Source organism: Phodopus roborovskii, unplaced genomic scaffold, assembly GCF_943737965.1.
Source record: "Phodopus roborovskii unplaced genomic scaffold, PHOROB, whole genome shotgun sequence".
Classification (NCBI taxonomy): domain Eukaryota; kingdom Metazoa; phylum Chordata; class Mammalia; order Rodentia; family Cricetidae; genus Phodopus; species Phodopus roborovskii.
In genome coordinates, this window is record NW_026126459.1 from 4054005 (window position 1) to 4071319 (window position 17315).

The following is a 17315-nucleotide window of genomic DNA, read 5'->3' on the forward strand; positions in this document are numbered from 1 at the left end:
GGAGAGATGGAGACAAGACAGTGTTCTGATCAAGCCTTGTTTATTGAATATAACCACACGGTTTAAGTAATGGAGAAATGAGGAAATGGGCCAAAGGGAGGATGTGAGGGAGGCAGAATGCAGGTGTTCTGCTATAAGTTGCTATACGATAAGCCTGCAGACTCTTTCAGGGTCAGGCTGCATCTTGTTTAGCAAGAGAACAGTCATAGGAGAATGGAAAATTACCAGTATGTTAGTATCTAAGAGAGTAGTAGGAAATATGGCTGTTAAGATGCTAACTTTGCTCTGGGGTTCCCCACAGGGTCCTATATACTGGTGAAAACTGGAACTAATCTAAATGACCAACAAAGTGGGGGATTGCCAAACAGTACAAATGCACAGTGGAGTATTATGCAAGCATCAAAGGGTATGTTTACAAACAGTTTACAATGATATGAGGAAATGTTATAATATTAAGAGAATTAAAAGCAGGATGTGGATACAGTCACAGTCAAAAACAAAACACAATTTGTGCACTGGGAAGTAAACGCTCACTATGAGCCTTGTTGAGCCTTTCCTTCTAACATCTACTGGGCTTATTTCACAGAGTGGTGCTAAGGGCTTTGTAAATTTGAGTCAAGCCATCTTCCAGCCTTCACTTCCTGTAAAGTTCCCATTAGCTGGATATACCTCTTAACCAACAGCCTTTGTACAGCCCAAGGGAGAAATTGTTAACACTTCTATGTTAGGAGGAGGAAATAAAGGTGTGAGAGGCCTCTTCTCTAATCATGTGATTAGAAGGGTCAGAGAAGGGCTACTCTGTCCCAAGGCCAACAAGGTCTCTTATTGACTTCTGGGAAATCCCCAGGCCAGAAGGGCTACCAGCTTCAGTTTGGGTTAAAGGAATTGGGAGGTGGTCCATGATTCAGGGACAATCCCCTGCAGGGACAGTCCTAGCTTGCCTTTCTCCAGAGAGGGGCACAGGCTCCTGGGGGCAGGTGTGGGCTGAAGTTGCAATAGAGAACTCTATTAATAGCTCTCATAGGCTTTCTGACTAAGTGTGTTGGCTAAGTTCAACACTTGGAAGGCTGAGGCAGGAGGACTGAGTTTGGGGGTCATCCTATCTCAAAAAAAAAAAAAAAAAAAAAAAAAAGTGAAGAAAGGAAATAGGCTTCAGTGAATATCTCAGACAAAAAACTACTTTGTAAGACCAGAACACCAAGCAGCATGTCCCATTATTTCGTAGTCTACGTTCAAGTTCCCTAATCTATCTCTTCAGTGTACACACACACACACCATACACAGCCCATACACACCACACACACACCATACACACCATACACACCACACATACACCATACACATACCATACCACAACACCACACACACATCATACACACCACACATACACCATATACATCACATACACCACACACACCACACACACACCACACACATACCACACTACTGCCACAAAGTGCCCCTTTGGAGCTGGAGAGATGGCTCAGCAGTTTAAAAGCATTGGCTGCTCTTGCAGAGGACCCAGGTTCAATTCCCAGTATCACATGAAGGCTCACAACTATTGTAACTCCAGTCCCAGGGAATCTGATACTCTCTTCTGACCTTCTTGGGCACTGCATGCATGTGTGCAGACATAAACAACTAAATAAAATAATTTTAATAAATTTAAAATTAGAAAATAAATAAACAACCTCCCTTCCTCCCTGACTCCCTCGCCTGTACTCTTCTGTAGGAAGCCACCATGTTTTGCCAGAGATGACTTAATGAAATGTACAGAAAGGCTGAGTATCACCCCAAGCTTACCCCACAGCTCTCCCCACCTCACCCTACGTAATATGGTCACCAGCTGCAGTCTGCATTTTTCTTATTTTTCTTCTGACCAGCTACTGGCTACTATTCTTAGTTCTATCAATATCACACTGGTGACTTGTTTTTCTTATTTTTCTCCCCTAGGGATTCTTTACATATTAAAGAAAACATGATTTGTCCCCATTTTATTCTTCTGGACCCCTGCAGAGATTTTGACAATGGATGCTTCCAACTGGAGTTGTGAGGTTCGTGGGGATCAGTGACCCAGGGATCTGGGCTTCAGCTTGGGGGTCACAGAGCTACTGCTGAGGTTCTGGCCTGGGACCTTTCCTCTCTCTAGGATAGATCTCCCAGGTTGGCTGATTCCAGTGTTTCTTGTTTTATCTGTCACGGCCTCCTGAGCACTGGTGTTACCTGCACGTGTTTGTATGATGCCCATCACTTTTCAGGACAGGACTGGCACCTGGGAGCACCACACTTTGCCCTCATCCTCTGACACCTGTCCAGGGCCATGTGAACGCCTCACTCTGTAACAATGTCCTCCTATCCCAAGCATGCCCCAGGCCTGTGTCTCCTGCTTCCTCCTGACCAAGGGCAGACACTTGTGTTAAGTTATCCTTGGCCACAGCTCAAATCACACCTCAGGGCTTACTCAGGTGGCAGACCAATTCCTCTGCCTTTACTCCATCTTGGCAAACTCCTATGCACACTTTGAAGCCCCACTGTGGTGCTTCTTCCTCTGGGAAGACTTCTGTGATTGCTATCTTCTCTCTTTGATCTCTGATGGCCCCTCCATGTACTTACCAAAGCAGGGGTTGAGCCAAACAGAATCTCCTGACACAAATTACCAAATGATTCATCAAAGGCAGGCAGGTCCCCTGGTGTTCTGAGCCTCCATTTCCTTGTTTTAAGAGTACTATCGTGCTGTAAAACCAGCCACAAGTGCTGTGAGAGATTCAAGGAGTGAGTTTGTGTCAGGCACTGAGCACAGTCTCACTGCAAGAGCCCAGCAATGTCTCCCTGGTGGGAACTGGTTTAAAGAATAAAGATTATGGACCAGTGAGATGGCTCAGCAGGCAAAGATACCTCACTGCTAAGCCTGATGACCTGAATTTGATACCCAGACCCACAGAATGGAAGAAGAGAGATTCAGACTGAAGAAACATGGCCAAGCCAGCTAACCCACTGGGGTAGTGTAGGAGTCCACCAGAGCCAGGAACACAAGCTGGCTGATGGCTCCTATCAAGCCCCAGACAAAGGTAGGAAGAGCAGAAGTTCAGTATAGATTTTCTAGTCATTTGCCCAAAGTAGGCCATTGTTTCCCTAATTCACACTGCATTTTTGAAGGGCTAAACAGACTGGTGTTACAGGGCTGGAATGGCTGGCCCTAGCTTACCAGTCATTTGGAGTTTACACCAGATGAAGCTAGTATAGTCTGGCTTTCTGAATAGGTCAAGATTTACCAGGAAATGTAATTAACTGTTTTTTGTTTTGGTTTAGTTTGACTTTTTTTTTTTTTTTTTTTTTTTTTTTTTTTGAGCTTTGGAGTCTGTCTTAGAACTCACTCTATAGATCAGACTGGTCTCGAACTCACATAGACTTGCCTGTCTCTGAGTGATGAGATTAAAGGTGTGTGCCACCACTGCCCAGCTTGGTTTTGTTTTTTGTTTTTTTTTTGTTTGTTTGTTTGTTTGTTTTGTTTTGTTTTTAATTGTTTGAAATTACATTTTTTAATTTATTTTATATAACCAAGTCCATTTAAATGAATTGTTTTTTGTTTTTGTTTTAAATGAAATCAGGATGGCTTTTCTGAGTGATTTGCAGCTTCTCCTTTCAAGATCTGGATTATTTCCCCCTCTCTGGAACCTTTCTAGATTTTTCCAAGCTGGCCTAGAATTCTGTGTACAGCAGGCTGACCTGTGTCATAAACAAGGAATGATCTCAGTGTTTCACAAAGGAACACACAAAACAAAAGCTCTCCACAAGGCAATTCTTTCTGCAAAATATGGGTTCCAGAGCTCATATGGGGCTAACAACACACAAGGACCAACATGGCTTCTGCCTTTTTCCCCTGACTCAATCTCCTTCCATTGGTAGGAGCTTGCAATCTGAGATGACTGGTTAACTCATGTGAGAAGGTTCCAAAAATGTGAATCTTTTCTGGGTTAATACCTTCAATAGAGAAGACAAAACAAAACTCCTTACACTACGAACTCATGGCTTCAAACTCATACAACTGCCTGCCTCTGCCTCCTGAGTGCTGGTGCCAAAGGTCTGCACCACCAGGCCTGGTCAACTGGCAGTTTTGACTCCATTTTTGGGGGAGAAGGATGTCAGCAATCCCTGGGTGGACCCAGAAACAGTATCATCCATCTAACACACACTGAGAAATGACTTGGGAGCAGAGAGGGGACTCTCCCTACAAGTTTATCTGGAAGAATTGAGACTGGGGGGGGCATCACATAGCTGGGCTTTTGACCTTGGATATGGCCTGGTCCTTTTGCAAGATGTTTTCTGGCAATCCCAAAGCAAGACTGTGAACCTCCTCACAGTGGGGCTTCAGCCTCATCCCTCCACTCCTCAGTGCTCCTGCCCTTGGTTACTTCTTGCCTGGAGAGGTGGAGGGAAGCACAGGCTGCAGGGCAGGCTGGGAGTAAGCCCTGACCTCCCTCCCCATGAGGCTTCGCCTTAGTTCTCCCACCTGGAGGGCCTCTCAGAGGCAACTGGCGGGGAGCCCTCTTCTCCCTCCCACCTGAGAAAGGTGGGGGCAGCGTCTGAGAGTCTGAGGTCCATGAAGCCTGTCCTATCCAGAGATCATCAGCCTGAGCATCCGCAGGTGGACGCTGTCTACAAAGATGAAGTTCTTTGAACTTCTTAAGGATGATGGGACAGTGACGAAGACATTGATGTCATAGCTCTGGCCTCACCCTAACATTCCAGCAGCTGGGGCAGGCTCAATAAGTGCTGAGTGAGTGAGTGCCCAGCCTACTGCTGCAGGGATGATGACCTTGGCCCTGTCCCCTGGTATGCCCCACCCACAGGCTCTGAATCAGGGCGACATCAGCTGACAAAGCACATCCTATGGGAATGACTGCTCAGTAGACCACATTTTCTAGAAGGTTGTAACCAAAGCCCAGAGAAGGGGAGATATTTACCTAACGTCACACAGTATATGTGGGACAGGGCCGGAGCAGAGGATGCTGGACTCTCCCGATCCTGGCTGTACATTTAATAAATGCACTTGTGTCCATATGGGCAGCTCTTAGAAAAAAGCAAGGTCATCCTTGAAGGCTGGAGGTCACTCCAAGAGTAGAGAGGGTCTGGAGGTGGGGATAAGACAGACTTCAGGGTGTAGACTGTAGCAGGGGATCCTGGGGAGACCCACTCCCCCTTCTTCTTCTTTGAAACAGGGCTTCTCTGTGTAGCCTTGGCTGTCCTAAAACTCACTCAGTAGACCAGGCTGGCCTGGATCTCACAGAGATCCTCCTGCCTTCACCTCCTAAGTGAGGTGTTCACTACAGGGGTTCACTACCACTACCCCAATGGACCTCTTCTTGAGGCAGGTGCAGGTGCAGGTGCCCATAGTTTAGGGCCTGGCAACCCCATCCCAGAGGCACCCACAGCAGCTGTGTGGGGAGACAGCTGGAACAACCCCCCACTTCCTGTGTCCTATGGTGTAGGGGTGTTGCCAGTCTGTAAGGGCTTATCCAGTGTCAGAATGGAGGCTCTGGGGGCTGGGCCAGGGGGCTGGGCAGGGTGTAGGCGTGCTGACTGTGCTCTGCTGTCTCACCGGCCACACTCCCTCATCTCATCATATTTGGTGTCCACATGCCTTGTCATTGCCTTTTGGAGACAATCCATCTCCAACTTCCACAGTTTTAGGGAACTGTCGCATGCATGTATGTATGTATGTATGTATGTATGTATGCATGCATGCATGCATGTATGTATGTATGTATGTATTTTCCACAGCATCTCACTGTGTATAGCAGTGGCTGATCTGGAACTCTATGTAGACCAATAATTGGGGTTAGCCTGGAACTCACAGAGATCTACCCAATTCTGTCTGCCAGTGCTGAAGACATGCTAACATGTGCTACCCCATACAGCTCAACTTTTTTTTTTTTTTTAAGATAGGGTCTCATACAGCCCAAGTTGGCCTTGAACTCCTGCTTCCACCTCCTAAGCACTGAGTTTATAAGTGTATGCCACCACAGACAGCTTTATGTTTACTCCTTTTTAGTTTTTTACATGAAAGTAACTATTAAAATAGTGGTGACATGGATACCACATGAGGCTTGCTAGTTCTAAGGTCTAATGATGTCATACGTATTCACACTGCTCTGTGAACATCACCACCATCTGTCTCCGGAATTTTCCATCACCTTAAACCAAAACTGCACCCTTAAAACAATGGCTCCTCAGCCTCTCCTGACCCCCCAAATCTCTGTCTTCATGAATTTCTCTACTTTAGCTCGCTCACACAAATGTACCTAGACACAAATCTTCCCCTTTCTTTTTTGTGGGGAAGGGGCTGTGTTTGGGTTCCAATCCAGGACCTTGTATGTGCTAAGCAAGTACTGTGCTACTAAGCCCTACAACCAGCTCTAACCTGTTCATCCCTTAAACTCTGGGACAGGTGCCTCCTCTGAGAATAAGACCAGGTATTGAAACAAAAGCTTTAGACCTCCTTGGCTTCCAGACCTCAGCTCTTCACCAGCCTTGTTGACTCTCTGCTCACAGTGGGAAATTCTTCCCATTTCTTTGAAATCCATAATAGTGATGACGGTGATAATGATGGTGGTGGTGGTGGTGGTATTGATGCTGCTACTGTTTATGACAATGAGCAGGAGGAATTTCAAGCTCTCACTGACACTCTCTCTGGGTCTGACATCCTACTGGCCAGAGCTGCTTCCAGAGGCCAGCATCGTGTCTTTCTCGTCCTCTGACAAGACTGAATCTTGCTAAGTTGGGTGTGTGGTGGTGGGAGAGGAAGTTCCCAGCTCTCACTTTAAAGTCCCCCTGTTCATCTCCACCCCTGCCCCACCCCAGACCCCTGGTTGTCCCTGCCTCTCTTTCTTTCTCTTCTTAACTTGGGGGTCCTGTAATCCTGGGGTGTTCCCAGCCTTCCCCACTGCTGGCCCTGTATCCCTGTGGCTGAAGGGTCTTCACAGGCTTGGCTTGGTCACACAGTAGAGGAAGTTGCCCACAGTCTGCCCTGAAGCCCCAGCTACCCCAGGTCTGTAACCACTTGGGGAGGGCAAGGGAAACTGAGGCATGGAACAGTATGTCCTCTAGGTCACCTTTGCTGAACTCACTCTCCTCCACATCCTCTGGGCTCAGGGATCACACAAGGAAGCAACTTGTAGGGCCCAGCACAAGGTGGTACCCTAAGCTAAGAAGAGGCAAGCTCTGTCAGCCATCTTTCCAGGAGGTGGCTGAGCCTCTACTATAGATAGGACACAAGATGGCCACTTTCCTCAGTGGGTAGAGCTGAAGTACCCAGAGAGGCAAGTCCTTCAGGTCAGGGCTCTGTGAATATCTCTCTTGCTTTTTCTGTGTCAAATGTGATGGTGGCAGCTCAGTGTAGACAGGCCCAGGGATGGGGAGGGTCCAATTCTGCCTGTCTTTCTCTGAACCTCAGGGACTTCCTCTTGCCTCTGCGGGGTGCTGTGCTGTGGTTCCGGGATGGTTGGTTCGCAGGGGCTATGCAGCTGCGTTCTAGCTTTGCCCTTCCTCCTAAGAAGGCAGTACGAGATGCTGGAAGGGAAGAGCAATGGTGAGGGATGGTGGTGAAGAATCCAGAGCTCCGGAGCATGGAGTTTGGAGAGTGGCCTGACAATCGACAAAGACCAGTACAAGGTGCTGCTGAGGCCTCAGACCTCTGTGGGGCAGCTCAGCACTGACTGGCCTCATGCTAGGGGTTAAGAGGTGGCGACCCTGTCCCTGTCAGAACTCATTTTTGGGTTTCCCTTGAGTCCAGACCTGAGCCTGTGATGGTAAGGCCCCCAGGAACTGGGATCCAGTTCCACCCAGTTCTTTCTCTCCCTCTGGACATGCCAGGCTTTTGTGAGACAATGATGGATTCCTACTTTGTGAACAGAGGGACACCAGTCCAAATCCTCAGGGGTTGAAAGTTCTAAAATAACGTTCCACGCTGCATAGTTAATTTGGTACATACGTGGGGAAACTGAGGCACTTGGAATGAGATCACCCCAAGATCTTAGCGCCAAGATGTTCATTGGCCCCCTCCTCTGTGTCCCTTTATGGCCCAGCCCATGCTGGAGCACTCAGCCTGTGCTCGGCTGCTGCCCCCGCGTGGTCACTTTGGGCAGTACAGGCAGGGCGCGATGCCTGAGTGCACAAGTTCATTTGGGCAGGTGTATTCTGAGCCGTTATAGGAAGGAGAAGCATTCATTGTCCCCCCCCCCCCCTTTTTTTTTAGGAAAGAAAAGCCCCAGCTCTGCCGGACGGAAAGGCAACCTGCTCCTCCATAATCTTTGCATTTGTGCAAAGAGGCCTCTTGATATGTCAGCCAGAGATAAGCAGAAGAGCCTTCACCCGTTGTGGAGATATAATTTCCCCCTACTCCCCTCCAGCCCCCCTTTTACAGTTGGTATGCTTGGAACTGGAACAGCCAATGAACAAGACACCGAAGGTTCTTGCTGGGAGAAGCTGCGGCACTTTGGGGATGAGGGGTGAGAGGTACAGCAGCTCTCGGGCTCTGCACTCCTCGTAGTCCCCCAATCCTGGCCATGCTCTGCTGATGTGAGAACTAGGGCAGAGCAAGCCAGGCCAGGCCACCAGTGACGGAACAGGGAGCTCGCTCCACCATCCCAACATTGTGGCATTGCTGCGGGGGTGGGGGGCTGGGTTCTAATGCAGGAGCCCAAGGAGAGGCCAGGGCAGATTCATAGCACATACAAAGACAACTCTTTTGGTCTTCTTGGAATTGTCTTGCCTCTTGGAGGTTCAGTTCTAAAATGATAGGAAATACCTCTCTTAGCCAGGCGGCGGTGATGGTACATGCCTTTAATCTCAGCACTGGAGAGGCAGAGGCAGGTGGATTGCTAAATTCAAGGCCAGCCTGGTCTACAGAGTGAGTTCCAGGACGTCCGGGGTTACAAAGACAAACCCTGTCTCAAAAATAAACAAACCAACAAAAGGCTTCTCTCTAGAGAGACTGGAAGGGTTATATCTAAGTTTGTGTTATGCTGAGACCTAGCATGTTTGTGCATGCCAGGCAATGCTGAGCCACATTCCCAATCCTAGGGTTGGTAGAATTAGATTTTTTTTTTTTGGTCTGTTTTTGTTTTTTTGAGGCAGGGTTTTCTGTGTAACAGTCCTGGCTGTCCTGGAATTCACTCTGTAGACCAGGCTGACCTCAAATTCATAGAGATCCGCCTGCCTCTGCTTCCAGAGGGCTGGGATTACAAGTGTTCACCACCACCACTTGGATAGACTCTTTTTTAGAGGCAGCTTTTTAAAATTTACTTATTTATGTACTTATTTTTGTTTATTTTAGAAAGGGTCTCTCTGTATATAGTCATGGCTGTCCTGGAATTCACTATGGTAGACCAGGCTGACTTAGAACTCACAGTGATTTGCTTGCCTCTGACACCAGGACTAAAGGTGTGCACCACCACTGCCCAGATAAAGAGCTCACATCTTGAACCGAAAGAACAAGGCAGAGAGCAAATTGGAAATGACACCTGTCTTTAAACTCTCAAAGCCAGAGAGTGACATACATGGCCACAGGTCCTAAACCTCCACCAACAGCACCACCAACTGGTGCTGGAAATGCTGGAAACTATAGGGTACATCTCATTCAAACAATCACACCACCTGAGATGGACTGAGAGTCCTGCTGAACCCAGGCACCTGGGTAATAACCATTAAAGGCACTGTCTGTGCAAACACTTGTCTTCCCCTTGACCAGGACCCCCTGGGAACAGAACTTCAGCTTTCCCTTATGCTCAGCAAAGTGTGGCATTGAACAAACCCCTGGGGAATTTGGAGTGCATGGTCAAAGACACAAAACAGTAACAGTTTGATTTCAGAGTAACCTAGAGGCATCAAGCTAAGACTCTCAAGAAACTGTATTTGAAAGACCTGAGGCTGGATTATGTGGGAGCCTGCAGAGAAGCTTCCAGAAGGACACACCTTCTGGAACTGGTACTGGTTGTTGCCTCTGGGGACAGGGGAGGAGAATGCAGAGGAGGAAGGCTTACTTTTCTGTTTGAATGTTTATATTATATATTGTAATGTGCGTAGATCCTAATGTGTTATAATTATAATGAATTTCCATGTGCATGTTTAATAAATAGATGCAGAGACAAACACTCACCTGGTAAGCTCCCTAAACATGGGCTGCAGCCCCAGCAGATCTGGGGGTGGCAAGCAACCAGGAGGAGTTCTCCAGGTGATGCTGTCACAGGTGGCCCTGGACTACAAATTGAGGAACAAAATCACCAGCTGGATCCTCTTTCTGCTGGCCACTCAGCCAGGCTCGTTTGCATACTTTTGCATATATTTGCATGACTTCCCTAGTTCCAAATAAAGCCTGTGCTCGACTTTATACTTGCTTCTGCCATCCTAAGGAACACTTTCATCCTCTTTCTCTTCCCCATGACCTGACTGAACTGGACACACCCTCTATCTCAGCCAAATATGTCATCTCCATTCCATGTTCTCCTGAGGCCCAGCAGAGCTGTCACCTCTTCTAAAGCCTCCCCTAGCCCCAGCCGGCCAAGTGCCTTCAACCTTCCTCTGAGCTGCCAGAACACTCATTCCACCTTTCTGTGCTTGCACACCTCATCCACCTAGGCTGCCAGGGACCAATGAGACCAGACCCCATTAGACTCATCTTGAAGATTCAGAGACTGGGCTTGGTGAAGTCACCTGACCCATCTCCAGGAAGGGGGCTACTCTGACCCCAGCTCTGCACTCTTTTTTTATTCACTTACTTATTTTTGAGGGGGGCATGCATGTGTCACAGTGCATGGTAGTGGGGGTCCAAAGTCAGAAGACTTCAGGGGTCAGGTTCTTTGCTTTCACCATGTAGGACCCGGGTGTCAGGCTAGGTGGGACATGCTTTTACCCTCTGAGCCTTCTTTTTTCCCCTCTCTTAGTTTTTTGAGGTTTCTCTATCTTGGAACTCACTCTGTAGACCAGGCTGGTCTTGAACTCACAGATATCTGCCTGCCTCTGCCTCCCCCAAGTGCTGGGTTTAAAGATGTGTGCCACCCAGCCATCTTTTTTTTAAATTATTATTTTATTTGTGTGTGGGGTATGCAGTGTGTGTGCGCTCATGCACATGTGTTAATGCATATTGTATGTGTGAGCATATGAAAATCAACACCACTTCTTTCCCCTCAATTGCTCTCCTGATTTATTTTGATGTTGTTGTTGAGACAGGGTTTCTCACTTAGTCCAAGCTTCAGGGATCTAACTGCTTCCATTGTATGCCCAGTCTTGGGGTTACAGGTTCCCCCAGGTTTTATAAATGTTCTAGGATCTGGATGCGGTCCTTTGCTTGTCTGACAGGGACTTTTCTGTGGGGCCACCTCCCAGTGCCCCACTTCATACTCTTTTAGTTTGTGTGCTTGTTTGGGAGTGCTGGGGATCGAACCGAAGGCCTTGTGCAGGCGAGGCAAGCTCTCTAGCACTGAGCTGCATTCCCAGCCCTGAGTCAATGTCATTTGGATTTGTTTTGCTCTACTTGATTTAATTAGGTCTAAAATTATCAAGTCATCCACACTTAAGTAAAAATATTTCAACCCTGAAATAGCTGGGGGTAGAAATAGACTCCCCTTTCTTCCCTGTTTCTCCCCAGCCACACTCTCTAGGATGAAACACTGTATAGTCTTGAGTCTCTGGCCACACCTCATTTGCACTTGTATATAGATGTAATGTAATAGTGTCTTATTAGAAGATACACATATGAAAAAGTACATAAAAACAGCACAGGAGCTGGAGAGACTGCTCAGCACTTATGAGCACATGTCTCTTTCAGAGGACCCAGGTTCAGTCCCCAGCACCCCAGGCAGGCGGCTCACAACCACCTGGAACTGCAGCCTCAGGGATCTGATACCCTCTTCTGGCCTATGTGGGTACTGTACTCATGTGCACATTACCCACTTCCATACCCAAATAATACAATAAAAAAATTTAAGCTAAGTGGTGGCAGCAGTGGCACATGCCTTTAATCTTAGTACTTAGGAGGCAGAGGCAGGTGGACCTCTGTGAGTTAGTTCGAGACCAGCCCGGTCTACAGAGCCAGTACCAGAACAGCCAAGACACAGAGAAACCCTATCTCAGAAAACCAAACCAAACAAACAAAAAATTAAAAGAAAAAGGAAAAACACTAAAGATACTAACCTATGTTCTCATAGCTCCTGAAAATCACAATGTGGGACTGCATCCGAGCCTTTCTACATATGTGCAACCCCTCCTCCCTTATCTTTTCCTTACAGATGGACTACATAATATATTTCCCTAAATAATGAATTTGAGATGAGAACTGCTAAATTATCCTCTGTGCAACATGTTCGACTCTATTAGGCGAGACTGAGCTATATTCCAAGGAGGGTGAAACAGCTTACACTCCCTCCCGATTGGATGAGCATCCCCCAGCTCTACACCCTCATTGGATGAGCATCCCCCAGCTCTACATCCTCACCAAATCTGGCACTCCTCAACTTCACAATTTCTGCCAAACTAGTGGGAGTAAGATTCCAACTCATTGTGGCTCTGATTTGCATTTTCCTCATTACTAATGATATTGAGTTTCTGGTTTGTTGATATCTTCAATATCCTTAGTGATTTTTCTCTTATTTTTCATCTGTCAGTCACTGAAAAGATATAATGAAAAGCTGTAATTATGTTGTTCATGTTTTGTCATATATATAAATTTAAAAACAGATTTTATTTTTAATGATGTGTGTGCAGTTCCCTTAAAGGCCAAAAGAGGGTGTGAGATCCCCCGGAACTGGAGTTAAAGGCATCTGTGAGCCATCCACTGAGTGCTGGAAACTGAACTCTAGTACACTATAAACAGTCCTCACTCTTAAGCCCTAAGCCATGTCCTCAAACCCATGCTTTATGCATTTTAAACAAGTGTTAGGAAGTGTGTAAGAGTTTAGAATTGTTACACTTTCCTGGAGTTATCTTCCTTCATCTGTTCTAAAAATGCCTTTGTCTTGACATCATGGTAATGACAATACTTTTGATCTTTTTCCCCACAAAGGAGGGTAATTCATTGCCGCCCCCTCTTCTTGTCTAAGCCAAAATCACTTCCAAGTTGCCAGTTGGCCTTAGTAAGAGGTGACTCAATTTCTTATTTAAAAATATTTTTTATCACAGAAAATTTCAAGCATATACAAAGATACAGAATAGTATCCAAGGAGCTCATGGGTAACTCAGCGGCTGGGATCCAACACCCCTAGCTCCCATACTCATGTAAATCTCATGTCATGTATACCAGCTCTAAATATTCAAGAGTTTGCCTCAAGAAATATATATATATATATATATATATGTATGTATGTATGTATGTATGTATGTTTTGTTTTTTTTTTTTTAAAGACAGGGTCACACTACTAGCCCTGGCTGGCCTGGAAATCACTCTATATACCAGGCTGACTTTGAGCTCACAGAAATCTGTCTACCTCTGCCTCCTGGGGGTGCTAGGATTAAAGGTGTGAGCCACTATGCCCAGCAGGACCCTTCTTTTAAAAGCAACCCAAACTCCATCACCATTGTAGGAGAATCCCAGGCAGCATCAGGCATGATCTTTTGGTCAATGCTGTTCACTTTGAAATGTAGAAGAAGCCAGGAGACTATCAATGTCTCTCAGATCCTACTGTGGGTGGTGTGTCTCTCCACGATGAACCTCAGTCAGTTACTGCCCTTCCCAGGTGAACAATCCGCACCAAGCAAGCAAGAACCTGATCAAATGTGGCAGGGCACACACAGGCAATGAGGCAGGAGGAGGACTTCTTAGTAGGAGGAAGGCTGCACAGAAGTTGGGGGAGACACCAAGAGAGGACAGTACAGAAAAGTGATCAGATGCCCCTGGCTCCACAATCCCCACTCTGCTCTTATTTCCTTCCTGATTTGTTTGTTGACATTTTTTTTTTGTTTTATATGAACATGTACTGTTTAAAGAAATCATACACAGAATCATCTTTAGCAGCAGATAGGATCTAATTGTGGGTGCTAGGAATTAACCCAGGTGTGGTTAGTTTCATTATCCCGTTGAGGAATTACCTGTCTATGGGCATGTTTGAGGGGCATTTTCTAGGGTGATATTATCTCTAGGCAGATTGAGCCTGTGCTGTATAAGTGGCTGAGGGACCCTGGGTACCAGCCAGTAAGCAGCATTCTTCCACAGTCTCTGCTTCAGTTCCTGTGTTCAGGTTCCTGCTCAGGCTTCCTTAGATGATGGGCTGGTACCCAGAAGCGTAAGGTGAAATAAATAAACCCTTTCCTCTCCAAGTTGCCCTTAGTCAGAAGGTTTTATCCTAGTGACAGGAAGCAAACTAGAATATCAGATATCACCAGTATCGGGCAAACATTCTACCATTGAGACACATCCCCAGCTCAGCCGGGGTGTGTGTGTGTGTCTGTCTGTCTGTCTTTCTGTCTGTCTGTTTCTCTGTCTCTGTGTGTGTGAGAGATGTTACATTTGTTTTTAGTAGCAAGGCACCTCTCAGTGAGAACAATTGTTAATTGGGTTATGATTATGGTTACTAGACTTCACCTCTTATCCCTAGGTCTGGGGCAATGGAGGGCAAAAAAATGCATTTTGCAAATACAGGTGTTTCTAACAGGGATGTAGTCACAGCTTTGCTGAAATCCAGTCACTCTGCTACCCAACCCTTCTGTACCTCCTTGGAGAAGGTTCTGCAACTCAATGTCCCCAAGACTGCTACCAGGCTGTGCTGTGGGGAGGGACACCCTCCACTGTTTCTCCACCCCTTCCTACCCCTGCATGCCACACTTCCCTATTAGTAACCATTTTGGTGGGTGGAATTTTCCTGGAAGGAGAGAGGGGTGATTCGGTGGCCCTCTGAAGCAGAAGGGGAAACTGAGGCAAAGAAGAGCTCCTCCACCCCCATAGTTCAGTTGCTGTGACAGTAAGACCTGGGACTTTGGTGTGCAGGGCTGACCTGAGTGAGGTGTGAAGTCTGGCAGCTGAGGGTCTCCAGATGCCCCTGTAGTGGCTGGGCCTATTCCCTCACCAGCAGACTGGACACCGGGACCTCTCAGGGAAGGAGCCAGCCACTGCAGGACTAGAAAGGGCCTTTGCAGTTGTCTGGTTCACCAGACAACCGCAGAGTCAACCCTGGACCTCCACTGAGAGGTGAGTTTTGAAGGATGGGTATAAAAATAACAGCCATTAGCTGGGGCTGAATGTTTCATCTGGCCACTCAGAGCAGTCCCAAGGCAGCAGTCTTCATGTCCTCTTCCTGCAGATGAGCAAACAGGGCCTTGGCCACACAGCCCAGAAGAGCTGTTCCCCTTGGCCAGCATCTCACGGAATGGACCTTTGGTGACCCCTGCCTTCTCTGTCTTCCTATCTTGGTCCCCTCCAGGGTTCTCTTTCTCTCTGGCTTCCTGTGGCTCTCTCCCCAGGTTGCCATGGCCCTCAGCTAGATCCTTCAGGACTCTTAGTCGGGTCAGTGGCTTCTCTATGCCTGCAGCTCACACCTCCATTCAGAGTGACCTGGTGGTCACCTCATGCTTGGGCATTGTGCCTGGAATTGCTTTCAGTATTTCGTCTCTGTGACAAGTGCTTTAGAAAATCAACTAAATGGAGAGAGGTGTATTTTGAGGTGGGGTTTTGGGGGGATGGGGAGGAGCAGGGGTTCATGCAGCTCAAGCTAGCCTCAAAAAAATCTAGTTAAAAATAACCTTAAATTTAGTCAGGTGGTAGTGGCACAGATCTTTAATTCCAGCACTTGGGAGGCAGAGGCAGGTGATCTCTGGGTTTGAGGCCTGTCTGGTCTACAGAGTGAACAGGGCTACACAGAGAAATCCTGTCTCAAAAAACCAAAATCAAACCAAACCAAACAAACAAACAAAACACAACAACAACAAAAACAACTGTAAACTCTTCATCCTCCTGCCTCCACTTCTCAAGTGCTGAGATTACAGCCCCATCTGGTCTGGCACTGGGACCCTTGTGTGCCAGGCAAGCACTCTACCAACTGAGCCACATCCTTAGCCCAGAAGCTATACTTTGGCTCTTGGTTCTCAAGGTTTTCTCCTGTAGCAGGAACCTGTTAGGTCTCTAGACATCAGACGGTGTGGCCATTTACCCCAAGGACCTTCCGATGACCCACTTCCTCTCAACAGTGCCACGGACTGGCAACAAAGCCTTTAGCGTAGGGACCTTAGCTGCAAATCGTATCATGCCCATAGGCTGAGATGCTATGAAACTAGAGTTTGGGGCTGTGACAATATTGCTGGAGTCCATGGTTCACCTCCAGCAATCTACCTACCCTACTCACTCCTGTCACACTGCCCACCTCCCATCCCATCCCCAGTAGACCTAGCATTCCTTGCCCCTCAGCCTGAGTCCTCTGTCAGTTACCAGGGTGGGGCAAAGCCACTGAGAAGGGAGAGCTTCCTTACCCACACTTTCCCTGCAGGGACCAAGCCATAAATAGCCTCTTTCCTCTTTCCACCTCTGTGAGCTCATTTGCCCATGTCCTACCTCCTCTCACCTGTCAGGGGTGAACTGGAACCTGTCCATCCTTTCCACTCCCTGTCATTAACCTGTCTAAGCTTCACTCCCCAACCAGAAGGTCCTGTGGTTCCTGAGCCCCAGGCTGTCCCCCTCTTCCATCCCTGCCTTCTCCAGCGTCTTTCAGGGACCTTGAGACTTGGAGATTGACAAGGGTCTGTAGGCTCTCATTGCCCAGCCCACTCAGCCACCAGAGTGCGGCTTCCTGGATTCCACCTCCCTTTCTACTTCTAGACAGCTTGCCCGTGGCTCCTGCTGCCTGAAGAAAGGGCCCTAGTTCCTGCATGTGACATCTGAGCTCCCCAATCCTGTTGTCCCCACACCATGCAGCCCTTCATCAACTTTACTCTGCCATGGCTCTGACTATAACTGAAGAAAGGCCAGGTGTCTACCAGCCCACTGTTCCAGGCTTGGCTCCTCCCCATACATGAGGTACCCATACTGCTCTAGTCTTTCCTCCCATCCTGCACTGGGAAGCCTGACATCCAATCCTATCCAGTAGGGTAGGAATTTGTGGTCCCAGGCTAGAGACTGGCCCAAGCTCTTTCTGAACACCACTGCCCAGTGCTGAAGGGCAGTGGTTCGGGTTGGAGGCACAGCTTTGGTTTAGTGCCAGAGCCCCTTCCTTGTCTGAGATTGAGCCTCCACATAAATTATATGTTAGGTGAATAACTTTTTTTTTTTTTTTTTGGACAGGGTTTCTCTGTGGCTTTGGAGGCTGTCCTGGAACTATCTCTTATAGACCAGGCTGGTT